This window comes from Tasmannia lanceolata, unplaced genomic scaffold (assembly GCF_043159265.1).
Source record: "Tasmannia lanceolata isolate RefF3 unplaced genomic scaffold, GAP_Taslan_0.1 ptg000003l, whole genome shotgun sequence".
NCBI classification, from domain to species: domain Eukaryota; kingdom Viridiplantae; phylum Streptophyta; class Magnoliopsida; order Canellales; family Winteraceae; genus Tasmannia; species Tasmannia lanceolata.
Window position 1 is genome coordinate 43,448,220 of NW_027518680.1, and position 19,438 is coordinate 43,467,657.

The 19,438-nt window shown below is 38.0% G+C and overlaps 1 long non-coding RNA gene across 2 annotated transcripts; it reads left to right on the forward strand.

Annotated features, from left to right (window-relative positions):
- The first annotated feature begins 5,706 nt into the window (after window positions 1–5,706).
- LOC143862403 (uncharacterized) lies at window positions 5,707–13,720 on the forward strand. 2 transcript variants are annotated; one of them, XR_013240288.1, is made up of 6 exons: window positions 5,707–5,941; window positions 6,722–6,823; window positions 10,469–10,629; window positions 12,214–12,257; window positions 12,491–12,919; window positions 13,060–13,720. It is a non-coding gene; the product is annotated as an uncharacterized LOC143862403 (long non-coding RNA). The 2 variants fall into 2 exon arrangements; XR_013240289.1 differs by having other exon boundaries at window positions 6,770–6,823.
- Window positions 13,721–19,438: the final 5,718 nt, after the last annotated feature.

Consider the following 19,438-nt stretch of genomic DNA (forward strand, 5'->3'; position numbering starts at 1 on the left):
TAAACAACTTATAAACACTCTAAACAACTGTTTAACCTATATAAACCACTTGTAAATACTCTAAACCACTGCTTACCCCTATATAAACCAGTGCTTACAATGTATAAACAACTTATAAACACTCTAAACCACCATTTACCCTTTATGAACCACTTGTAAAAACTCTAAATCACTGCTTACCCCTATATAAACCACTTACAAACACTATAAACCATTGCTTACACTGTATAAACAACTTATAAACACTCTAAACCACTGTTAAGCCTATATAAACCACTTATAAACACTATAAACCACTGTTAGGCTTATATAAACAACTTATAAACACTCTAAACCGCTGCTAGGCTTACATGGACCACTTATAAACACTCTTACCCAGTGCTTACACTGTATAAACAACTTATAAACACTCTAAACAACTGTTTACCCTATATAAATCACTTGTAAATACTCTAAACTACTGCTTACCCCTATATAAACCACTGCTTATACTGTATAAAAAACTTATAAACACTCTAAACGACTGTTAAGCCTATATAAACCAGTTATAAACAATCTAAACCACTGTTAGGCTTATATAAACAACTTATAAACACTCTAAACCATTATTTACCATATATTATACACTTATAAATCCTCTAAACCACTGCTACGATTATATAAAATACTTATGAACGCTGTAAACCACTATTTACCCTGTATAAACACTCTAAACCACTGATAAGCCTATATAAACTACTTATAAACACTCTAAACCACTGATAGGCTTAGATAAACCACTGTTTACCTTATATAAACGAGTTGTAAACACTCTAAACCACTGATAAGTCTATATAAACCACTTATAAACACTATAAACTACTTCTTACCCTGTATAAACCATGTATAAACACTATAAACCACTAATAAGCCAATATAAACCACTTATAAACACTCTAAACCACTGATAGTCTTAGATAAACTACTCTTTACCTTATATAAACGAGTTGTAAACACTCTAAACCACTGATAAGCCTATATAAACCACTTATAAACACTATAAACTACTTCTTACCCTGTATAAACCATGTATAAACACTCTAAACCACTGATAAGCCTATATAAACCACTTATAAACACTCTAAATCACTGATAGGCTTACATAAACCACTGTTTACCATATATAAACCAGTTGTAAACACTCTAAACCACTGATAAGCCTGTATAAACCACTTATAAAAACTATAAACTACTACTTACCCTGTATAAATCACTTATAAACACTTTAAACCATTGTTAATCCTTATAAACCAATTGTAAATACTCTAAACCACTGGTAAGCCTTAATAAACCACTACTTATGATTATAAACAACCACTGAGGATTCTTAACCAAAGAAGCTATATAAACCACTTATAAATACCCACTTCAGTAGTGGTTTATCATAGTGAAATAGTAGTTTAACTTAAGAAATTAGTGGTTTACAGTGAAATAACAATGATTATAAAGTGAAAAACAGTAGTTTAACATGGAAAACTTTCATTCAAGTTTATAAACATGCCTTATAATTGAAAGAGAAGGGAGAGGGCTAGAAATATACACATTTCCATTGAATGGAGGCTTTGTACAATGGAATGGTGGTTTCTACTGAAGATTTTTGCGATTTCGGAATCTAATAACGTTTTTTTGCAATAGTTGTTGTAAATGGAGGCGTTTTCCAATGCAATGAAGGGTTAGGGAGGCTTTGACATCTAAAAATGAGGTTTTCAGCAATAGAATGGAGCTTTTGGTATCTAACAATGGAGGTTTTTGGGTTTCAAAAATGGAGGTTTTTGGGTTTTTCATACGTACGTAGGTGGGAGGAAGAAGAAGAAGAGAGAAAAAGGTGGGTTTTGGGATTTGTATTCTAAATGTAATCATTTCAAAAATGTGATTTTATAGGGAGAGAGAGAGAGAGAGAGAGAGAGAGAGAGAGAGAGAGAGAGAGAGAGAATCAAGGGCATTTTAGTCATATGCACTCTTGATTGGTGATTTACAAAACACCCCTCTTCAAATGTCATAGTCAGTAGAAACCCCTTCTATTTGGTCATTTTCCCTATTTCTAATTTATTAAAATTTCATGTTGTGATAGTGCCGAATTTCTTTTGGAGAAGGTGGCTGATTGGAGCTATTTTTTGGGTACCATTTATTTACATTGCAGCCCATCACATGGACGGATTAGATTATCCCATGGAAATAATTGAGTGGGGCGCAACCAATTCAGATTGCAGCCCATAAATCGAACGGTTTGGATCGTTCTAGGGAGATGATTAGGGGGGCGTGGCTGATTGTGCATCATGGCCCATTAAATGAACGGTTTAGATTGTTCTATGAAAATGGTTTTGGGGCGCTACCTAATTACAGTGTCGCCCATCAAATGAAGGGCTAAGATTTATCCCATGGAAATGATTTTTGGGCACAACCAATTTACACCATGGCCCGTCAAAGTGAATGGTTTAGATCAGCCTATGGAAACTGTTTTGGATGTATAACCAATTTACACCATGGCCCATTTAAATGAATAGTTCGGTTCAACCTATCGCAGCAAGTTGCGGGACACGCCCAATTTTATATTGTGGTCCTCTGATTGGACGATTTGGATCACCTTATAAAGATGATTTATGGGGTGCAAGTCATGTAGATTGTAGCCCATCCAATGGACTGTTCGGATCATTCTATGGCGATGGGTTGTGGGTGCACGGCCATTGTACGCTACAACCTATTCAATGGACAGTGAGGATCATCTAATGGAGGTAGTATTGGAGGAACAACCCATTTATACTGTGGCCTATAGAATGGACAGGTTGGATCACCTCATAAGTTGGCCATGCACATCACCTAATTCTCTCTCTCTCTCTCCTCCCACTCACTACCTTTCTCTCACTATTCATATTAGAATGGGTAGCTTTGAAAAAAATGGCCGAATACATCAAATCTAATACAGTAAGCTGGGATGAAAAGAGAAGAGTTTTTTCGATATTTTTGAAAATTACGTGAGAATTACACCTTACATATTTTGACTTTTTTGAACAAATGCACCCATTCAACTCATGTAATTTCAATCCTACCTCCCTCCTTTATGCTTTTAACAAAGGCACCCATTGAATCATATAATTGCAATCCTACCCTTCCTTTATGCTTTTAACAAAGGCACCCATTAAAGCCGTATAATTTCGATCTTACCCCCCTCATTTATGGTTTTTTAATTAAAAAACTATAGGGTGATCTTGACCATCCGATTTAAGATAAGAGGAATTATGGAAACATCTATAGATTTGAGGGCTAGGATCAGCCTATGGAAATGATTTTTGGGGCACAATCTATTTATGTTGTGTTCCATCACATGGACGGTTTGGATCAACCTATGACGTGGTCCGTACATTCTTTGTCGATCACATGAGAATTACACGTCACATTTTTTGACTTTTTTGAACAAATGCACCCATTCAACTCACGTCACATTTTTTGACTTTTTTCAACAAATGCACCCATTCAACTCATATAATTTCAATCCTACCCCCCCTATGCTTTTAACAAAGGCACCCATTAAATCATATAATTTCAATCCTACCCCCTCCTTTATGCTTTTAACAAAGGCACCCATTAAAGCCATATAATTTCGATCTTACCCCCCTCCTTTACGGTTTTTTAATTAAAAACCTATAGGGTGATCTTGACCATCCGATTTAAGATAAGAGGAATTATGGAAACATCTATAGATTGGAGGGCTAGGATCGGCCTATGGAAATGATTTTTGGGGCATAACCTATTTATGTTGTGTTCCATCACATGGACGGTTTGGATCAACCTATGACGTGGTCCGTTGGTTTTTTAATAAAAAATCTATAGGGTGATCTTAACCATCCGATTTAAGAGGAATTATGGAAACATCTATAGATTGGAGGGCTAGGATCAGCCTATAGAAATGATTTTTGGGGCACAACCTATTTATGTTGTGTTCCATCACATGGACGGTTTGGATCAACCTAAGACGTGGTCCGTACAGTTCTTTGTCGGCCCGTGCATCGCACGGGTTTTTTACTAGTTACTTATATTCAAATAAAAGTGGGGCCCATGAATGCATATGAATTCACATGTATGGAGAGTGAAGAGTCGGTCAACATAGAAGTCATTGGGTTCATTTCCTAAATAGCAACATAAAGAGGGGAAATATTTAGACCTGGCAAACGGGTGGGTCGGGCCGGGTCAACCCGCGGGTGATGCGGGTGCGGGTCCACGGGTCGGGTGAGAAAATGACCCGCATTTTGGCGGGTCAAAATTTACGTGACCCGCGCGGCCGCGGGTGGGCCGGGTCAACCCGCCGGTCACCCGCAAATATGCCGCAAAGGGATTGTAATAATTATTTTGATTTGACAGCCTCTATTTTTCCCGTAATTGTCATAACCTCATATGTGATTTTGTATTTTTTTCGTAATTTTAAAATTTTATAATCCTTTCTAGGTAATTTTTCATTCAAAACTTTATAATTTAGCTAATTTACTTTTTGTGGTGTAATGATTACTTTTTTACATTTTCTAGGAACATTTTAGCAACATTTGGATGCGCGCATCTTTGCATACACAAAGGCCACTTGCCGAGAAATTGCCAAAGGAGAAGCTTGATAGCAAATTCTAATAAAATAAAAACCACATTTAAATGTTATCAACACTACTGGGCACTCTCACTTTATGTATGGCCCACACCATAGGATGATCCAAACCGTCCATTAGTTGGGCCATAGCCTAAATAGGTTATGCTCCAAAAATCATTTCCATAGGATGATCCTATCCCTCCAATCTGAATGTTAGAGGGTTGATCCTAACCCTCTATAGATCGGAGGGTTAGAATCAACCGATGGAAATAACTTTGGGGCATAACCTATTTAGGGTATGGCCCATCTAATGGACGGTTTGGAACTTTGGATAATCCTACGGTGCAGGACATACCGTACTTTTTATAAAGTGAGGAGTTACTCATAAAAAACAAACAGCAGTGATGATAACATTCTCAAAAAGATTAAAAAATACAGTAAAAATGCGGGTGCCCGCGGGTTGACCCGACCCGACCCGTGTTTTTGCGGGTTGGGTCACCCGCGGGTTGGTTTTTGACGGGTCACGGAAACTTAGACCCGTGCCCGCAAATTTGCGGGTGCGGGTTGGGTCACCCGCGGGTTGGTTTTTGACGGGTCACGGAAACTTAGACCCGTGCCCGCAAATTTGCGGGTGGGCCGGGTCGACCCGCGGGCACGGGTCACTTTTGCCAGGTCTAGAAATATTCATGGCTTTGTGGTAGGACCCACTATTTGGGTTTATTTTGGGAATTCTAAATGAATTAAGCTTTAGTGTTAATCATAAAAGAGCAAAATTTTTGGATTTTTTATCTTTATCCGAACTCTGGGAATTTGTGTGGGTAGAGGACTCAATGATGAAATCCTTACTATTCTAAAGGCCTAAACCAACGAAAGTTCGTCAACCATCTTTTATGGAAATTCCATCTACGTCCTACACTTTGTTTCAGAAAACTTTCCAAATAAGTCAGATTTTACTAAGGCATTCTTGTCATTTCCGCCTCTTGCTTTGCCCCTCCATATCAGTCCAAAATTCTCACCAGCTGTTCCCCGTATGTGTACATATGTTGCAAAACAAGGAAGAAATCCAACATGCATGTTTTCCTCATCGTCGTCACCGTCTGCCTCGCCAATCTCCTTCTATCACCGCACCTCTTCTCCTCTGAAACACGACATCGCTGCTTGCCTCAATCTGCTCTTTTCTCCCTGAAGACACTACTACATGTTTCTTCGTAACGCCACCATCTGTCGCTGCAAATCTGTTCTTATCATCCAAGACTCTACTTCTTATTTTCTGTTTCGTTTAAATCTTGCTCGAGACAATGGCTTCTCGCTCACACCGAAGCTTTATGCCATGTACTCTTCTTCTTCTTCTTTTTCCCTCTTTCTTTCTCTCCTCTTGTTCTCTTCAGCCTAGGGTTTGTTCATATTACCAATATGATTAATTTTTTCTAAGCCTGGGTTTTCTTCTCTTCCCACATGTCCCTTTTCGATTACAGGAAAAACATTTCTGGTAGAAATTGGGTTTTTTTCACTGTTTTTTTAAACTGATTTTTCCCTCCTCCCATCGGCCCTGTTTCGATTGCAATAAATTGGGTTATTTTCCTCTTCCCATATGGCCAATTTCCATTGGAACAAAAACTTTATGATGGAAATGTTGGGTTTTCTTCTCTTCCCACTGGCCCCTTTCGATTGCAATGGCATGAGAATTAATTCTGGAAATGCTATTGATCGATGGTAGTGATACCCCTTGTCATTTACATCAAAGGATTTCCCACGGAAAAGTCTACAACATGTCTTGATCATAAGTAACACTACTGAGTTGATGGAATAATATTCTAAAAGGGCAACCAATTTCTGTTTATATGGGGCGTGGGAAGTGGAAACTAAAAAAACAAAATGTAGCTAATAAGCTTATTCACAATCTGGAATTGTGATATTACAAAGTAGGCACAACACCCAGTGTAAGATTCCTATGTATATAGTTTATATGGTATGCTGGTGATCTGTTTGTACTATTATGTTTTTAACTAGCATCTTGAATACTGCCAATGATTTTTATGTTGCAATGCTATCATTGAAGTTGTCCGTTTAAACTGCTTATTTTACCTTTTTCTTGAACATTTGGGTCCACAGACTATGCAGTCTATTGGGTTTCTTACTCCAGCTTTCTTTCTACATCAGTTGAGCCATATCTACTATTCCGCAATGGCAGTATTAGGCATAGCATGCAGTCAGGTTTGTGTTCTACACAACCTTTTAACAGGTGTTATGGATTCATACATTGTGATTCCTTGTTCATTCCAATTTTTCTCATTTCTTTTATAGCTTTCTATGTCAATCATTAGTTTGCAAATTTATTAGGCAATTGCTATTGGCACTACCTTGTTTTGATAATTGCTCTAACTCACCTTGTCTTTTCCTTTTTAATTGGTTCCTTACAAATTTTCTAAGAATTAATATACTTTGATGATGATATCCTGAGACATTAGAGATGTTGCTAATAAATCCTAGGCAATAGAATATTTCATTTATAATTGGGGAAAACCAATTACTCCCTTTACCATTTTGAAGAATAGCAGTAAAATCGATACTAGAAGAAAAGTTGTATAAAGTGGTAATGGAAGAAAGCAATTTTAGTGCAAATAAGGACTGTGAAATTCTCTTCTCAATTAGGGCATCTTTACTTTAATGCTATTAAAAAAACTATGGGTTCCGGATGCATTTCTGTAATGCTATTCAGAAAAAAATAGGGCATCTTTACTTTCTAATGTTAAAAAGGAGGCATGATTTCATCTAGGTTATTTGCTTTGATAAATAACAATTGCTTTCCAAACATTGAGATACGGTGAATTATTCTTACCTGGTTTTGCACCTTTTAATTGAGAGAGACAGAGCACATGTGTGGAATTTTGTGCTTAATTGCATCCATGCTAATTCTTTACATTAACTTCCTTCACTTTCACTTTGATTGAATTTTAGTAATACTTTTCATAACCATATAATGTTCCATTTACTGTTTTCCAGCATAAATAAAATTACATAATTTTCTTTTTTCCATGTATGTTTTTTTAATGGGATTTTCCAAATATGTTTTCTTTCCACTTAATGTTCATTCTACTAATTAATAAATTGTTCTTTAATACCTGTAACGATATTCATGTTGTACCTGTAATGTTATGATATTGTTCATAAATTATAGTTTGTTATTTTCTAATCTTCTTTTGCAAGATCACTGACCCTGATCAAAAGATCAACCAGGTGAAAAAGATATAGGTAATGGAAAATATTAACTAACTTGGAGCAGTCCCCTCTTTCTATTGAGTAAGTTGAGAATCAAGACCCATCAAAGTACATGTTGTGATGCCCCTTGTTAGATTGGCCCACCTTATGACCCCTTTTTATTGATTTTATTTACAAAAAGAAACTTCTGACACAGACAACAAATGGTCATGCGCTTCTTTAACCAACACAAGGACTACCAGACCGATGGTTCAAATCAATTGAAAGCATAGTTAGCAAAACGGAAAACGGCATTTTATCAGTGTGCCGTTTAATACTCCATTTAAAACTTTTACAATGAAAAAACTCTGTTTTTTGAGGCAAACGTTTTACATGTTTTTTCGGCGAACCTTCCAATTTTACCCCCACTATATTTTGTAAATGACAAAATTTTAAACTCATTTTCTTGTGTTTCCATTTTTTTACTATGTTTTTTTTGAACCGATACTGTATTAAACTCTAATTTTTGTTGTCCCGTTTTTTTTTTTTTTTTGGCCGAATCACGTTTTGCTAACTATGATTGAAAGTGAGACACATTGTACCATAGTGGGCTTGCCTCATTAAATTCAATTGGTAACAGATGATCAACGATCCAGACACAGGACTGACCGAGTATTTGGGTCTGTGCCCAATGTTGTAATGTTTGTAGTTGCAGTGATGCCATCTACGAGATAAGGAGAGTATGAATGCATTGTTTATGATCTGCAAAGCTATCCCAGAGATAGCTTTTCAGAATTGATGGGGATTGGGCAATGACATGTCTGGCATTATTAGCATTTGTTGTTTGTTTGGAATAGTGGGTTTCGTCTGGAAAGTAGATATCCAATCAGTTCTTTGATCAAATGCTAAATAGTTTTTTGCGGATACTGGTTTTCTTCCAATGATGGTTTTCTATTTAAATCGATAGTTTTCATCTGGTTTAGGGTGTAGTATGCGTATTCCTTGCCGTTTATTCACCATTTCTTGCCGTATGGAGTCTTTCTTTGTCGATATTTTGTTCATGATTGATTACCTAAAGGTTTTTGGTACTTGGATCTTTGTTTATTTATAATTAGCCATGCTCAATGATTGTTCTTTCTCAAGTTGCTCATTCATATAGTCATTTACTGCAAGTTTCTTCATGCTTATTGATCATTGTGAGTTTCTCTTTATGATGTACTATTCTCTGTGGTATTTTCTGTCCAAATTTTGGTGATAACTGGTTATCCGGGTTTTTTGGGCTATGTGGGCCTTCTTTACTTATGATTATCTAAGCATGCCGACTATTCTTGGTCAAGTTTCTCATTTGCTTCCTAATTTGCTGGTTCCTTTGTTGTATTGTTCATAATCCATGCCCGTTTTAATTTTTACTTGTATTTACTAACCTTTAAGTGGAAACCTATAAATGGTTCATAAATAAACTGCACAATGCTGTGTCTGGATTTACACCGCGGCAGGATTAGAGAACTCTATATTTTGTTTATTTGTGTATCTCTTTGAGGATTTCTATATTTTCTTTTTTATCTCAATAGTCTTTCATTAATGCTATCGAGTTCTTTTAATCCATTTATTTTACTCTAAAGCATAGTCATAGAGACGTTGTGTAGATCATACTATTGCTTCAGTTATTAATTTTTTTGAGAAAGTATTTCTTCAGTTATCGGTGATGTTTAAATTTTGTGTTTGACTGATTGATTCACTTGGAAAAAATATTGGTTAATTGTTATGTGGAATTAATTTGTCCAATCCGCTTCGATGGTGGATAGTAGGAATTGTTGGGTGCTTCATGAGTTATGGTTACTTTCGTAGCTTTACGCCTGCTTCCAATGCCTTGCAATTTGACAGAAGAAATACTAAAAGAGCAGAAAACATAAAATTGAACTCAGCCAAGATTTAAATTATTAACCTCTTGAGTTGGATGGAAGACCACACACAGCCAGCAGATACAAATATTGTTGTATACATTTTGGAAGCTAATATGAAAAAAGTTTCTGGCTGCAGCCTCTTTCTCATATAATTATAAATTTATACCCAACGATCCACTTCAGGGTCTTTTCCCATTTGAACTTTTTTAAAAATGATGCAAAAATACATATGTTAAAATGCCATTACGGATGATGAATAAGATCCTTAGTATGAGCAATCTGTTGAGGCTTTTTTCTCTTCTCTCAAACTCTATTGATGTCAGTGGTAGAAAAATTGACCTCATCAGACTCTATTTGCCTGGGCCACTTTATACAAGAAAGGAAGAAGCATATGGAATTAGAAGTGAATTTAGTCATGTACATGTTTGATTTTTTCAATTACCATGTTCCATTGTAGTTCATTACCTTTCCCCTTTTCAAACCTAGCCTAGAACACTAGGTTTGAAAAGGATAGAACATTTTACACCTTTAGTTTGAATAATTTCAGCACCTTCATTATTGTTTTGCCCTTTTATTACCATGGATGTAATGCCATATGTATTGTTTATTTGCTGTAAATGAAGTACCCATTTCTCTATAACTTTTCTTCTCACTATATTCCTTCTGTTAGGAAGATTTTTTTTTAATCTTTTACTTAGCTTGAATTCCTTACCACTTGCCATATTTGAGTGCTCATTGTTATGTTTTTTTTATATAGGTAAGCTGGGATCGAACCTGCGACCTCAAGGTTGAGATACAAAGCCTCAACCATTGAGCTACAGGCCCAAACCCTCATTGTTAAGATTTGTTCAAGAACAGTACCATAGATCACTTCAGTATCATAAGTGCATATGAAAGATCCATTCTAGCTAACCCTCGGTATGAATAGCTCGTACAGCGGATTAGCAATCCGTTGCTTTAGTCCACTCAGCACATCATCTGCTATTGTATCTGGTTGGAAAACTGGATTTTGCCCAACTCACATTACTTTTAATACATACATTAGTTTAAGGGATTCTCATATTTTCTCCTATGAATTGCTCAAGTTTTTCGTGTATTTTAATTCCAATTGATGCTTTCACTCCTACATCTTCATTTGTGCCAAAACTACTGCTATGAGAATTTCCATTCATGCAATCCTTAGTTTTATACTTTTCCTTATTGGGAGAAATCGGAATCAGATCAGTGACTTGAGAAAATCTACACTACTCTAATAAAAGGTTATAAGTTCGGTCTAAATGTTAGCAACCCTCAAAGATGAGGAAACAGAAATAAGATATTTTATCTTTCATATGGCTTTTATGAAGTAATTGACTTGGAATGCACAACATAGAATTACAAGTCATTTTCAGGTTTAAGTTGTTAGAACTATCAAAATCTTGAGGTGAAAACCCAAGCTGGAGTTTAAGTTGTTTAAATGTCGTTAAATAGGTTATTGTAGTCCTTTGCATAAAGCACGTGGAAATCATCTTTAATTGAAGTTTGGGAGTATGATTTATGTTTCTTCCCTGTTTTTTAATAACTTACAACAGGTTCTTTGCTCCAATAACTTTAGATTAACTTCATTTTTTTATCCTTTTTTGGTTTCATTGATTGATGGGATTGCTCTCATTGGTGTGGTTTGGAAAGGCCATTTATTTTATTTTTGAAATGGAAAGGCCATTTATCATGACAAAACTTCGTTTTAAATGTTGAGCTTCTCTTTTTAATTCAACTTAGTTTTATTGGGATGAAAGGAGCACTTGAAAAGCATCTTTAATGAAGATCCTTTGTTGCAATTTCTGTGGGTTCTCTATTTTTCATAGCTCATTGCAGTCCATTGTATACGAGCACATGGAATAAATGTTTAATAAAGGTTTTTGAGCACAACCTTTGTAATTTCTAAATGTTTTAAGAGCTCGCCGGATTCGTTTGCATATGAGCAAGCAGAAAGCATTTCTTATCAAGATTTTCACGGGAAACTTTTGGCGTTTATTTCCTTTTTTGTATCTTCACATCTTTGCATAAGAGCACTTAGAAAGCATGCTTAATGAAGTTTCTGAGGTGTAGTTTCTGCTGTCTCTGATTTTTATTACCTCACTGCATTTGTGGGTTTTGGGGGCATGCTAATAATTATCCAGAGAGATGATACAATCCTTTGTGAAATGATATCTCCACCACTTTTCCAGTATTTCCACCCCTCTTGTTTGTTTTATCCTCCCAAAAGCCCAGAGAAAATTAATTTGATTTTCAACAATTTGTCATCCCCATTATTTAGAATCTTTTTGAAGCACTGCGTTAATTTAGCATTCCCATATTGGAATTAATGAGCTATTCTTATGTGAAATGTCATATTGTGAGAATTAATGAGCTATTTTTATGTGAAATGCTATATTCTGAGCTCATGCTACAACTTACATTTATAAATTATGATATAATCTAATTGTTTTGGAATTACATATTGTAATCTTTGTTGTTTCCCAGGAAAAGAGGGGTGAAAAAGAAAGTTTTGAAGGTCATGGGAAAAGGTAAATATTCAGCTTTACACATATGTTCAATTTCATTTTTTTTTTCATATTCATATTCAATTGCATATTACATTTTAATCTCTCTTGCTTACTTTGACAAGTCTACATGAAAACACAGTTTTCATGCTGTTTGGCATCATCAATACATTCGTGGAAGTTCATACGTGAAAGGAATGGGATATAGATAGTGAAAGGTTGTGTTCCATATTGTAATTTCTTGGTTGCTTTGACAGGTCTATGGAGAAGACAGATGAAATCCATTTGGCATCAAAAGGGAAGTATGAATAATTTGAGCCCTTCTAGGAAAATATTCAGCTGGTTCGGAATATTGATTATAGATGGAAAACATAAACTCTGAGATAATGCAAACATTTCATATGTGAAAGAACACCAGCATCTGGTGGGAACGAAAGCAACTCTAAGGATACTGCAGAACAGTTGGTTTCTGAACTTGGCCCACAAATTAAAGGATTTCCAAGAATGCTAGAAAAAAGGGAAAGGGGGAAAAAATTTCAATAACCAAGTAGCAGTTAAAAATAGTACCACACATATGGTAAAAATAAAATAAAAAGAAAGGATTTGCTTACTTGAAAGTTCTAGCAGATATTTTCGGCAAGGATTCACTCAGATTATTGAAAGAGAGATCTCTGCAAGTAATTTAGGCTTAGAAACTTCAGAAACTTCTTTGTATTATCTTTGTTCCTTCAGGACCACCTCGGTTCTGTTTTTACATATATATATATATATATATATATATATATATATATATATATTCTGTTGCCCTTTTCAAAAAAAAAATTAGGCTTAGAAACTTCAGAAGCTTATTGACCATCGGACAAAACAAATAAATTCACAGGTTCAATGACAGAACTAGAATTAAAGAAGAGATAAAGAAATAGAGACATACACAAGAGTGAGACCTTTGATGCTGGACAGAGAATCGGGGTAGGGTCCAATAAGATTGTTGTTATTCAATCGCCTGACTTGTTCATAAGCAAAAACAGAAGGGACTAGTTAGCTTCATTGAACATTAAAATCGATGAAAACTCCCATGCACATCAACAAGAATTGCTCCATTCATTTGCCAAGCATTTGACAGAGACCAAGTTTACAGGGAAATTAGCTTAGGGCCCGTTTGGATGCCGAGGAGAGTTTGATTTGGACTTCTCACATTTACAGCCCTTTTTGCGTTGACATTTGGATCCCAATCAAATCCTTGAATTTCCAATTCAGCGTCTGACACAAGTCACTCAGGTCCTGGGGCAGCTGTTCCGAAGAGAATTGCTTCTTTCTCTACCAGTGAGCTTGTAGGCTTTATGATCTTCCAGGCAAGCAATGCACCATGAGGGTAGTGGGAGTGTTACACACATTGATAATTTTTGGTACTTAAGCTTTCTGATCCATTGTTCTTTAACTGTTTATGAATTCTATTAATGGCAAAGCTCTGCTTGTAATTTCCTTGCTTCTCATCTCTTTAGTTGTAAAATATTCCGAGTAATTGAAGTTCTTGAAAAAAACTCAAGTTGATTGGTTTCCTATTTAGTATTTATATAATTCCTTTTTTAAAAAAATGGGTTTTAAATTTTTGTGGTCTTGTGTATTTTTTTATGGTTAGACGGTTAGTGTAACAACACAATTTAGTATTTATCATTCAATTAATTAAAGAGGAGTGATAAATCGACCCCCATATATCTTAAATCGACTCCCCATGTGTCTTTCTCTCGTCTCTGGGTTAGAGAGAGAGAAGAGAGAGAAAGAGACCCATGAGGGGTCGGTTTAAGATATTTGGGAGTCCATTTATCACTGCCCGTAATTAAATTGTCATTCAAATACTAATCATCCCGAAAGAATTTGAATGGAGAACATCTAATTCTGACCATTAAGTCAGAAATCTCTTTCTAACAAACTTGGGTAACTGCAACATCATTTTTCATGGAAAACATCCCAACTTAAAAAACAACCTAGAAAAGATCAACCTAGAAAAGATCATAGCATCATCCAAATTCCAACCAACCAAGCCAGACGAAATATAAAGCTATGTTGAAGAACGAAACAAAACACCGTCTTAATTGTTATACCCTAAACAATTTCTCCAATCTAATTAATTTTTTTCGTCCCATGTGAAATCCAAAGAAAAGTTACATGTTGAAAGTCATGGAAAACCAGAAACTAGGCCTACATAGAGAATCCACAAAAAACCTCTTCTCAAAATACGCTTTCTGGTTTTGTTTATCTTATTCGATTTCATCGTTTTACTTCAAAAGATGCATTTATTTTAGTTGAGCTATTTAGATTCAACGAGGTAAATATGGTTCGTCCTATTTACGGACTCCCAAAAGATGTATTTACTTTAGTCATGTTTTGTATGCTGTTTATTAGTTCTCTAATCTAGATTATGACCTTTCAAGGTGATAAAGATTGTTGGATGACACGGGTAAAAGTCACAGTTGAGCTGAAGATGTGAAAACATTTGGAGCAGATGCTGCAGTCATTGCACATCCATTGGTCATTGCTGTCTCTCTTTGGAGTTTTAAAAGCCAACTCCTAAAAGTTTGATCCAATAAGTCCTGAATGGAAAGAAGCAGTAGTCGTAGAGCTTGCAATTGGAATTGAGAAGAAGATTGATCCAATGTAGTTCTTAAATCTTCACAAGGCGACTGGCCATCTCGTTTTTGTTGGCCGGCTAACCCGGTGTCTATGTTGTAAAATAAACATGTTCCTGCACTTGTATGTTGTAAAATTCCTCAGTCTCACGTGCAACGCACGTGCCCTTTTCCTAGTTTATAAAAACTCCCAAGTATCATAAAAAAGGCAAAACAACAGTCCAAGATCACTTGTTTTGGAGTCTTGCTAAAACTCTTTCCTCAATCCAACTTCTCTTTCCACAAAAATAGTTTTGGATGACTCCCTCTTACTCTCTCATTTATCCACCAACATGGATTGATCCACACCATCCATTTGTTGACAGCCACAACCTCTCTCTCCCAACCGACGACCTCTCTGTCCCAACCGACGCTCCCTCTTCCCACATTTTTAGCCGCCCCCTTTGGTTCTCCCCTAATTCGTTGCTCTCTCTCTCTCTCTCTCTCTCTCTCTCTCTCTCTCTCTCTCTCTCTCTCTCTCTCTCTCTCCCCTATGAGGCAACAGACTCCCACTCTCTATCTCTATCCCCAACCATTTTCCCCTCCATTTCTCTTTCCATCTCAATCTTCTCCACCTCACTCATACTACATGGCGCCATCCTGACCCCCCTTTTTATTAGTGACTTCATCTCACCTCCCTTGCCTTGCTAACCTCTCATCTTATCCCTCATCCACCTCAACCATCATCCATATCTTTTCCAAACTAACCCAAGAGTCCAAGGAAGAGAGGGAACTCGATGACTCCCTCTATAAATGCCTAACATTCTCCACCCCCACGTTTACCCCTTCTCTCCATGCCCATCCATCCCATAGACTAACCTTTACTAGACCCATGTCCTCCATCTTATCCCATAGCCTAATTAACACCATCTGACCCCAATATTTATCCCATCTCATACCCTATCACCCAAAGCTCGTGGCACGGCCAGGTTTTCACAGTTCGGAAAGAAGCCCTTTGGGGGAATTTTGTAAAAAGATAATCGATTCTATTGGAGGAGTGTTAGGCCTAAAATTGGTAATAGATACGGCAGTGACGAATTCATGGTTCACCTGCTCTTGGCAGATTACCAAACTACCCCTGGGCAAGTGCCGAATTCATGGTGGGCCCTTTAAGGGCCACGTGTCGGCAGCTAATTGGTCGTTCCTTTTCATACCCCATCAGTTTGCCCCCCAGTTCTCCAAGTCATTGTGGTGATTTGGGGAAGTAGAAGGCTGTGCTCCGGAGCGACTGGAAATATGAAGTGAAATGATTTGTCTGGCCGAGCCATCTGGGAAGGCCTGAGACGGCCAGAAACTTGGAATGAACTCTGTCCGGCCAAGCCATCGGGGCGGCCAGGGACGGGCAGAAACTCGGAGTGAAATCTGTCCGGCCAAGCCATCTGGGTGGCCTGGGACGAGCAGAAACTTGGAGTGAAATCTATCCGGCCAAGCCATCTGGGCGGCCAGGAACGACTAGAGGTTGAAGCGTAAAATCTGTCCGGCCAAGCCGTCTGTCCGGCTTCGGACGACCAGAAGTTGAAGTGTAAAATCTGTCCGGCCAAGCCGTCTGTTTGGCCTGGGACGGCCAGAGGTTGAAGCATAAAATCTATCCTGCTTGAAGTGCAAAAATCTGTCCGGCCAGGCCGTACAGATTTTTATCTTTTAGCGAACGCGTCATATTCTGTCCGGCTTGGGCCGGGTAGATTTTTGTCATTTTGCGGACGTGTCATATTCTGTCCAGCTTGGGACGGGCAGATTTTTGTCTTCTTGCGGACGCGTCATATTCTGTCCTGCTTGGGCCTGGCAGATTTTTGTTTTCTTGCATGCGTCATATTCTGTCCGGCTTGGGCCTGGCAGATTTCTGTCTTCTTACGGACGAGTCATATTCTATCCGACTTGGGCTGGACAGATTTTTGTCTTTTTGCGGACGCATCATATTCTGTCCGGCTTGGGACGGGCAGATTTTGTCTTCTTGCGGACGCGTCATATTCTGGCCGACTTGGGATGGGCAGATTTTTGTCTTTTTATGGACGCATCATATTCTGGCAGACTTGGGACGGGTAGATTTTTGTCATTTTATGAAACGCGTCATATTCTGCCCGGCTTGGGCCGGGCATATTTTTGTCTTTTTGTAGACGCGTCATATTCTGTCTAGCTTGGGACGGGCAGATTTTTGTCTTCTTGCGGACGCGTCATATTCTGTCCTGCTTGGGCCTGGCAGATTTTTGTCTTCTTGCGGACGCGTCATATTCTGTCCGGCTTGGGCCTGGCAGATTTTTGTCTTCTTACGGACGAGTCATATTCTGTCCGACTTGGGCTGGACAGATTTTTGTCTTTTTGTGGACGCATCATATTCTGTCCGGCTTGGGACGGGCAGATTTTTGTCTTCTTGCGGACGCGTCATATTCTGGCCGGCTTGGGATGGGCAGATTTTTGTCTTTTTGCGGACGCGTCATATTCTGGCCGACTTGGGACGGGTAGATTTTTGTCATTTTATGAAATGCGTCATATTCTGGCCGGCTTGGGATGGGCATATTTTTGTCTTTTTGCGGACGCGTCATATTCTGTCCGGCTTGGGACGGACAGATTTTTGTCGTTTTATGAAACTCCTCATATTCTGGCCAGCTTGGAACAGGCAGATTTTTGTATTTTAGCGGACGCGTCATATTCTGTCCAGCTTGAGCCGGCCAAATTTTAAGACGGGCACAGTCACTTAGAAGGTATTCTGTGCTCAAGCACTTCATAGATAACCCAATCACTTGAAGATTCTCCAGCATCCACATCGCACGTGCGTAGCCCATACACACGCGCATTTACTTGCACCCTTGCCTCGAAGTGTGTGCCCTTCATTAATTAGGGACACGTGGTGCCTCTTGGATCGTGAATGCGAACCGCCTCAAGCCTCAAGCTTATAAAAGGAGGTTTTCACCCTTCACATTTCACTTTCACTTTTTACTTCTGCCTTGTTTTTCTTTTTCGCTCTGCCTGTTAGGCCTAAAATTGGTAACATATACAGCAGTGACGAAAGAGCTGATCTGGCGGGCCCAAGGGGCTGAGCTGAAGGAATGAGACCTTACATAAGAGCGCACCAGGTCGGAAGACCAACCCGGAGTAGTACTCCGGACAGGCCCTTCGACACTTGAAATTGCAAGGGTGGTCTCGAATTGGCAACAAATGAGGAGGGAAGAATTAGGTTTCTAACAAGTTTTAATTCTTTTGAAAACTCAAACCTAAGTTTGAAAATTAAGAGATCAACAATAAAGTTCAAGCACATAAGTTAAATCTAAAGTGCAAATGCAAAATAAAGAGCAAGAGTAAGAGAGATTGCACCCGAGATTTAAAGTGGTTCGGTCCTCCAAACGTGAGGCCTACTCCACTCCACCAACCAAACCCGTTGATGGCTTCACTATGTGATCTTCTTAACTTCGACGAAGATCGGTGCCGATTACAAATTTCGATTACCTTTAACCTTGGTGGCAATCTTCACCACGGAGAGTGGGCTACGCTTCTCCGAACACTCGCCCAATACAAGTTCTTGATAAGAAAGAAAGAACAAAAACAATCTCTCACAAGGGTTTACAAAGTGTAGAAGATGTACAAATTTTGCCTATGATCCAAATCCTAATCTTTAGAGGATGAGAGGCATAATCAAGTTTGATTCACTCTTTGGATGTTCAAATGGAGTTTAAGAGTGTTAGGATTGATTTTCTTGAAGTTTAGAATGCCCATATATATAGGAAAACCAAAATATGACCGTTCAATGGCATTGTGGTAATTCCACCAAAATTCCCACCCAATGGCTATAAATCTGGCCGTTATAGTGTTCTCGGAGTTCCGAGAAAAAATCTCGGAGTTCCGGGAATACAAACAGAACTTGAAAAATGTCTACTGGACCAAATCTCGGAGCTCCGAGGATTTCTCGGAGTTCCGAGCTCAGAGCTCCGAGGATTTCTCGGAGTTCCGAGCTCGGAGCTCCGAGAATTCTCTCGGAGTTCCGAGAAGCCTATGTTGAGCAGATTTTCATTTCTGTTTTTGGGCTTCCAATTCTCAACCAAGATGGGATTGCTATGAGAGTTCCAAGGTGTTGGAACACCACAAGGACAATCTCTTATATATTTAGGGTGTGTGAGATTAACTTAATTATGCCTTTCAAGATCCTAAACTAGGATTGGATCTTAATACAATCTAATATAACTTTGATCTTGAATGGACTCTTCAGGTCTTCATTTGTCTTGGACTTCGATGTCTTTGGCCTTCATGATGTGGTCCAATGAGATCTTCTTGGCCTCAATCCAAGCAATGTTGTTTTAGTACCAATGTGATCTACAACTTACACAATCAAACACATTAGTGATCATAAATCACTTGTGTATTGGAATCATCAAAATAAGATGGGAATGCCAAGGTGGAAACCATTGGGCTTACAATCTCCCCCTTTTTATGATGACAAGCACAAGAGATTTTCCAATAAAAAGCACATATTTTCCTTACACTAGAATTCTCTCCCCCTTTGGCATCAATTAAAAAGATTGGGGTAAAAAAAAATAAAGGGATGAAATA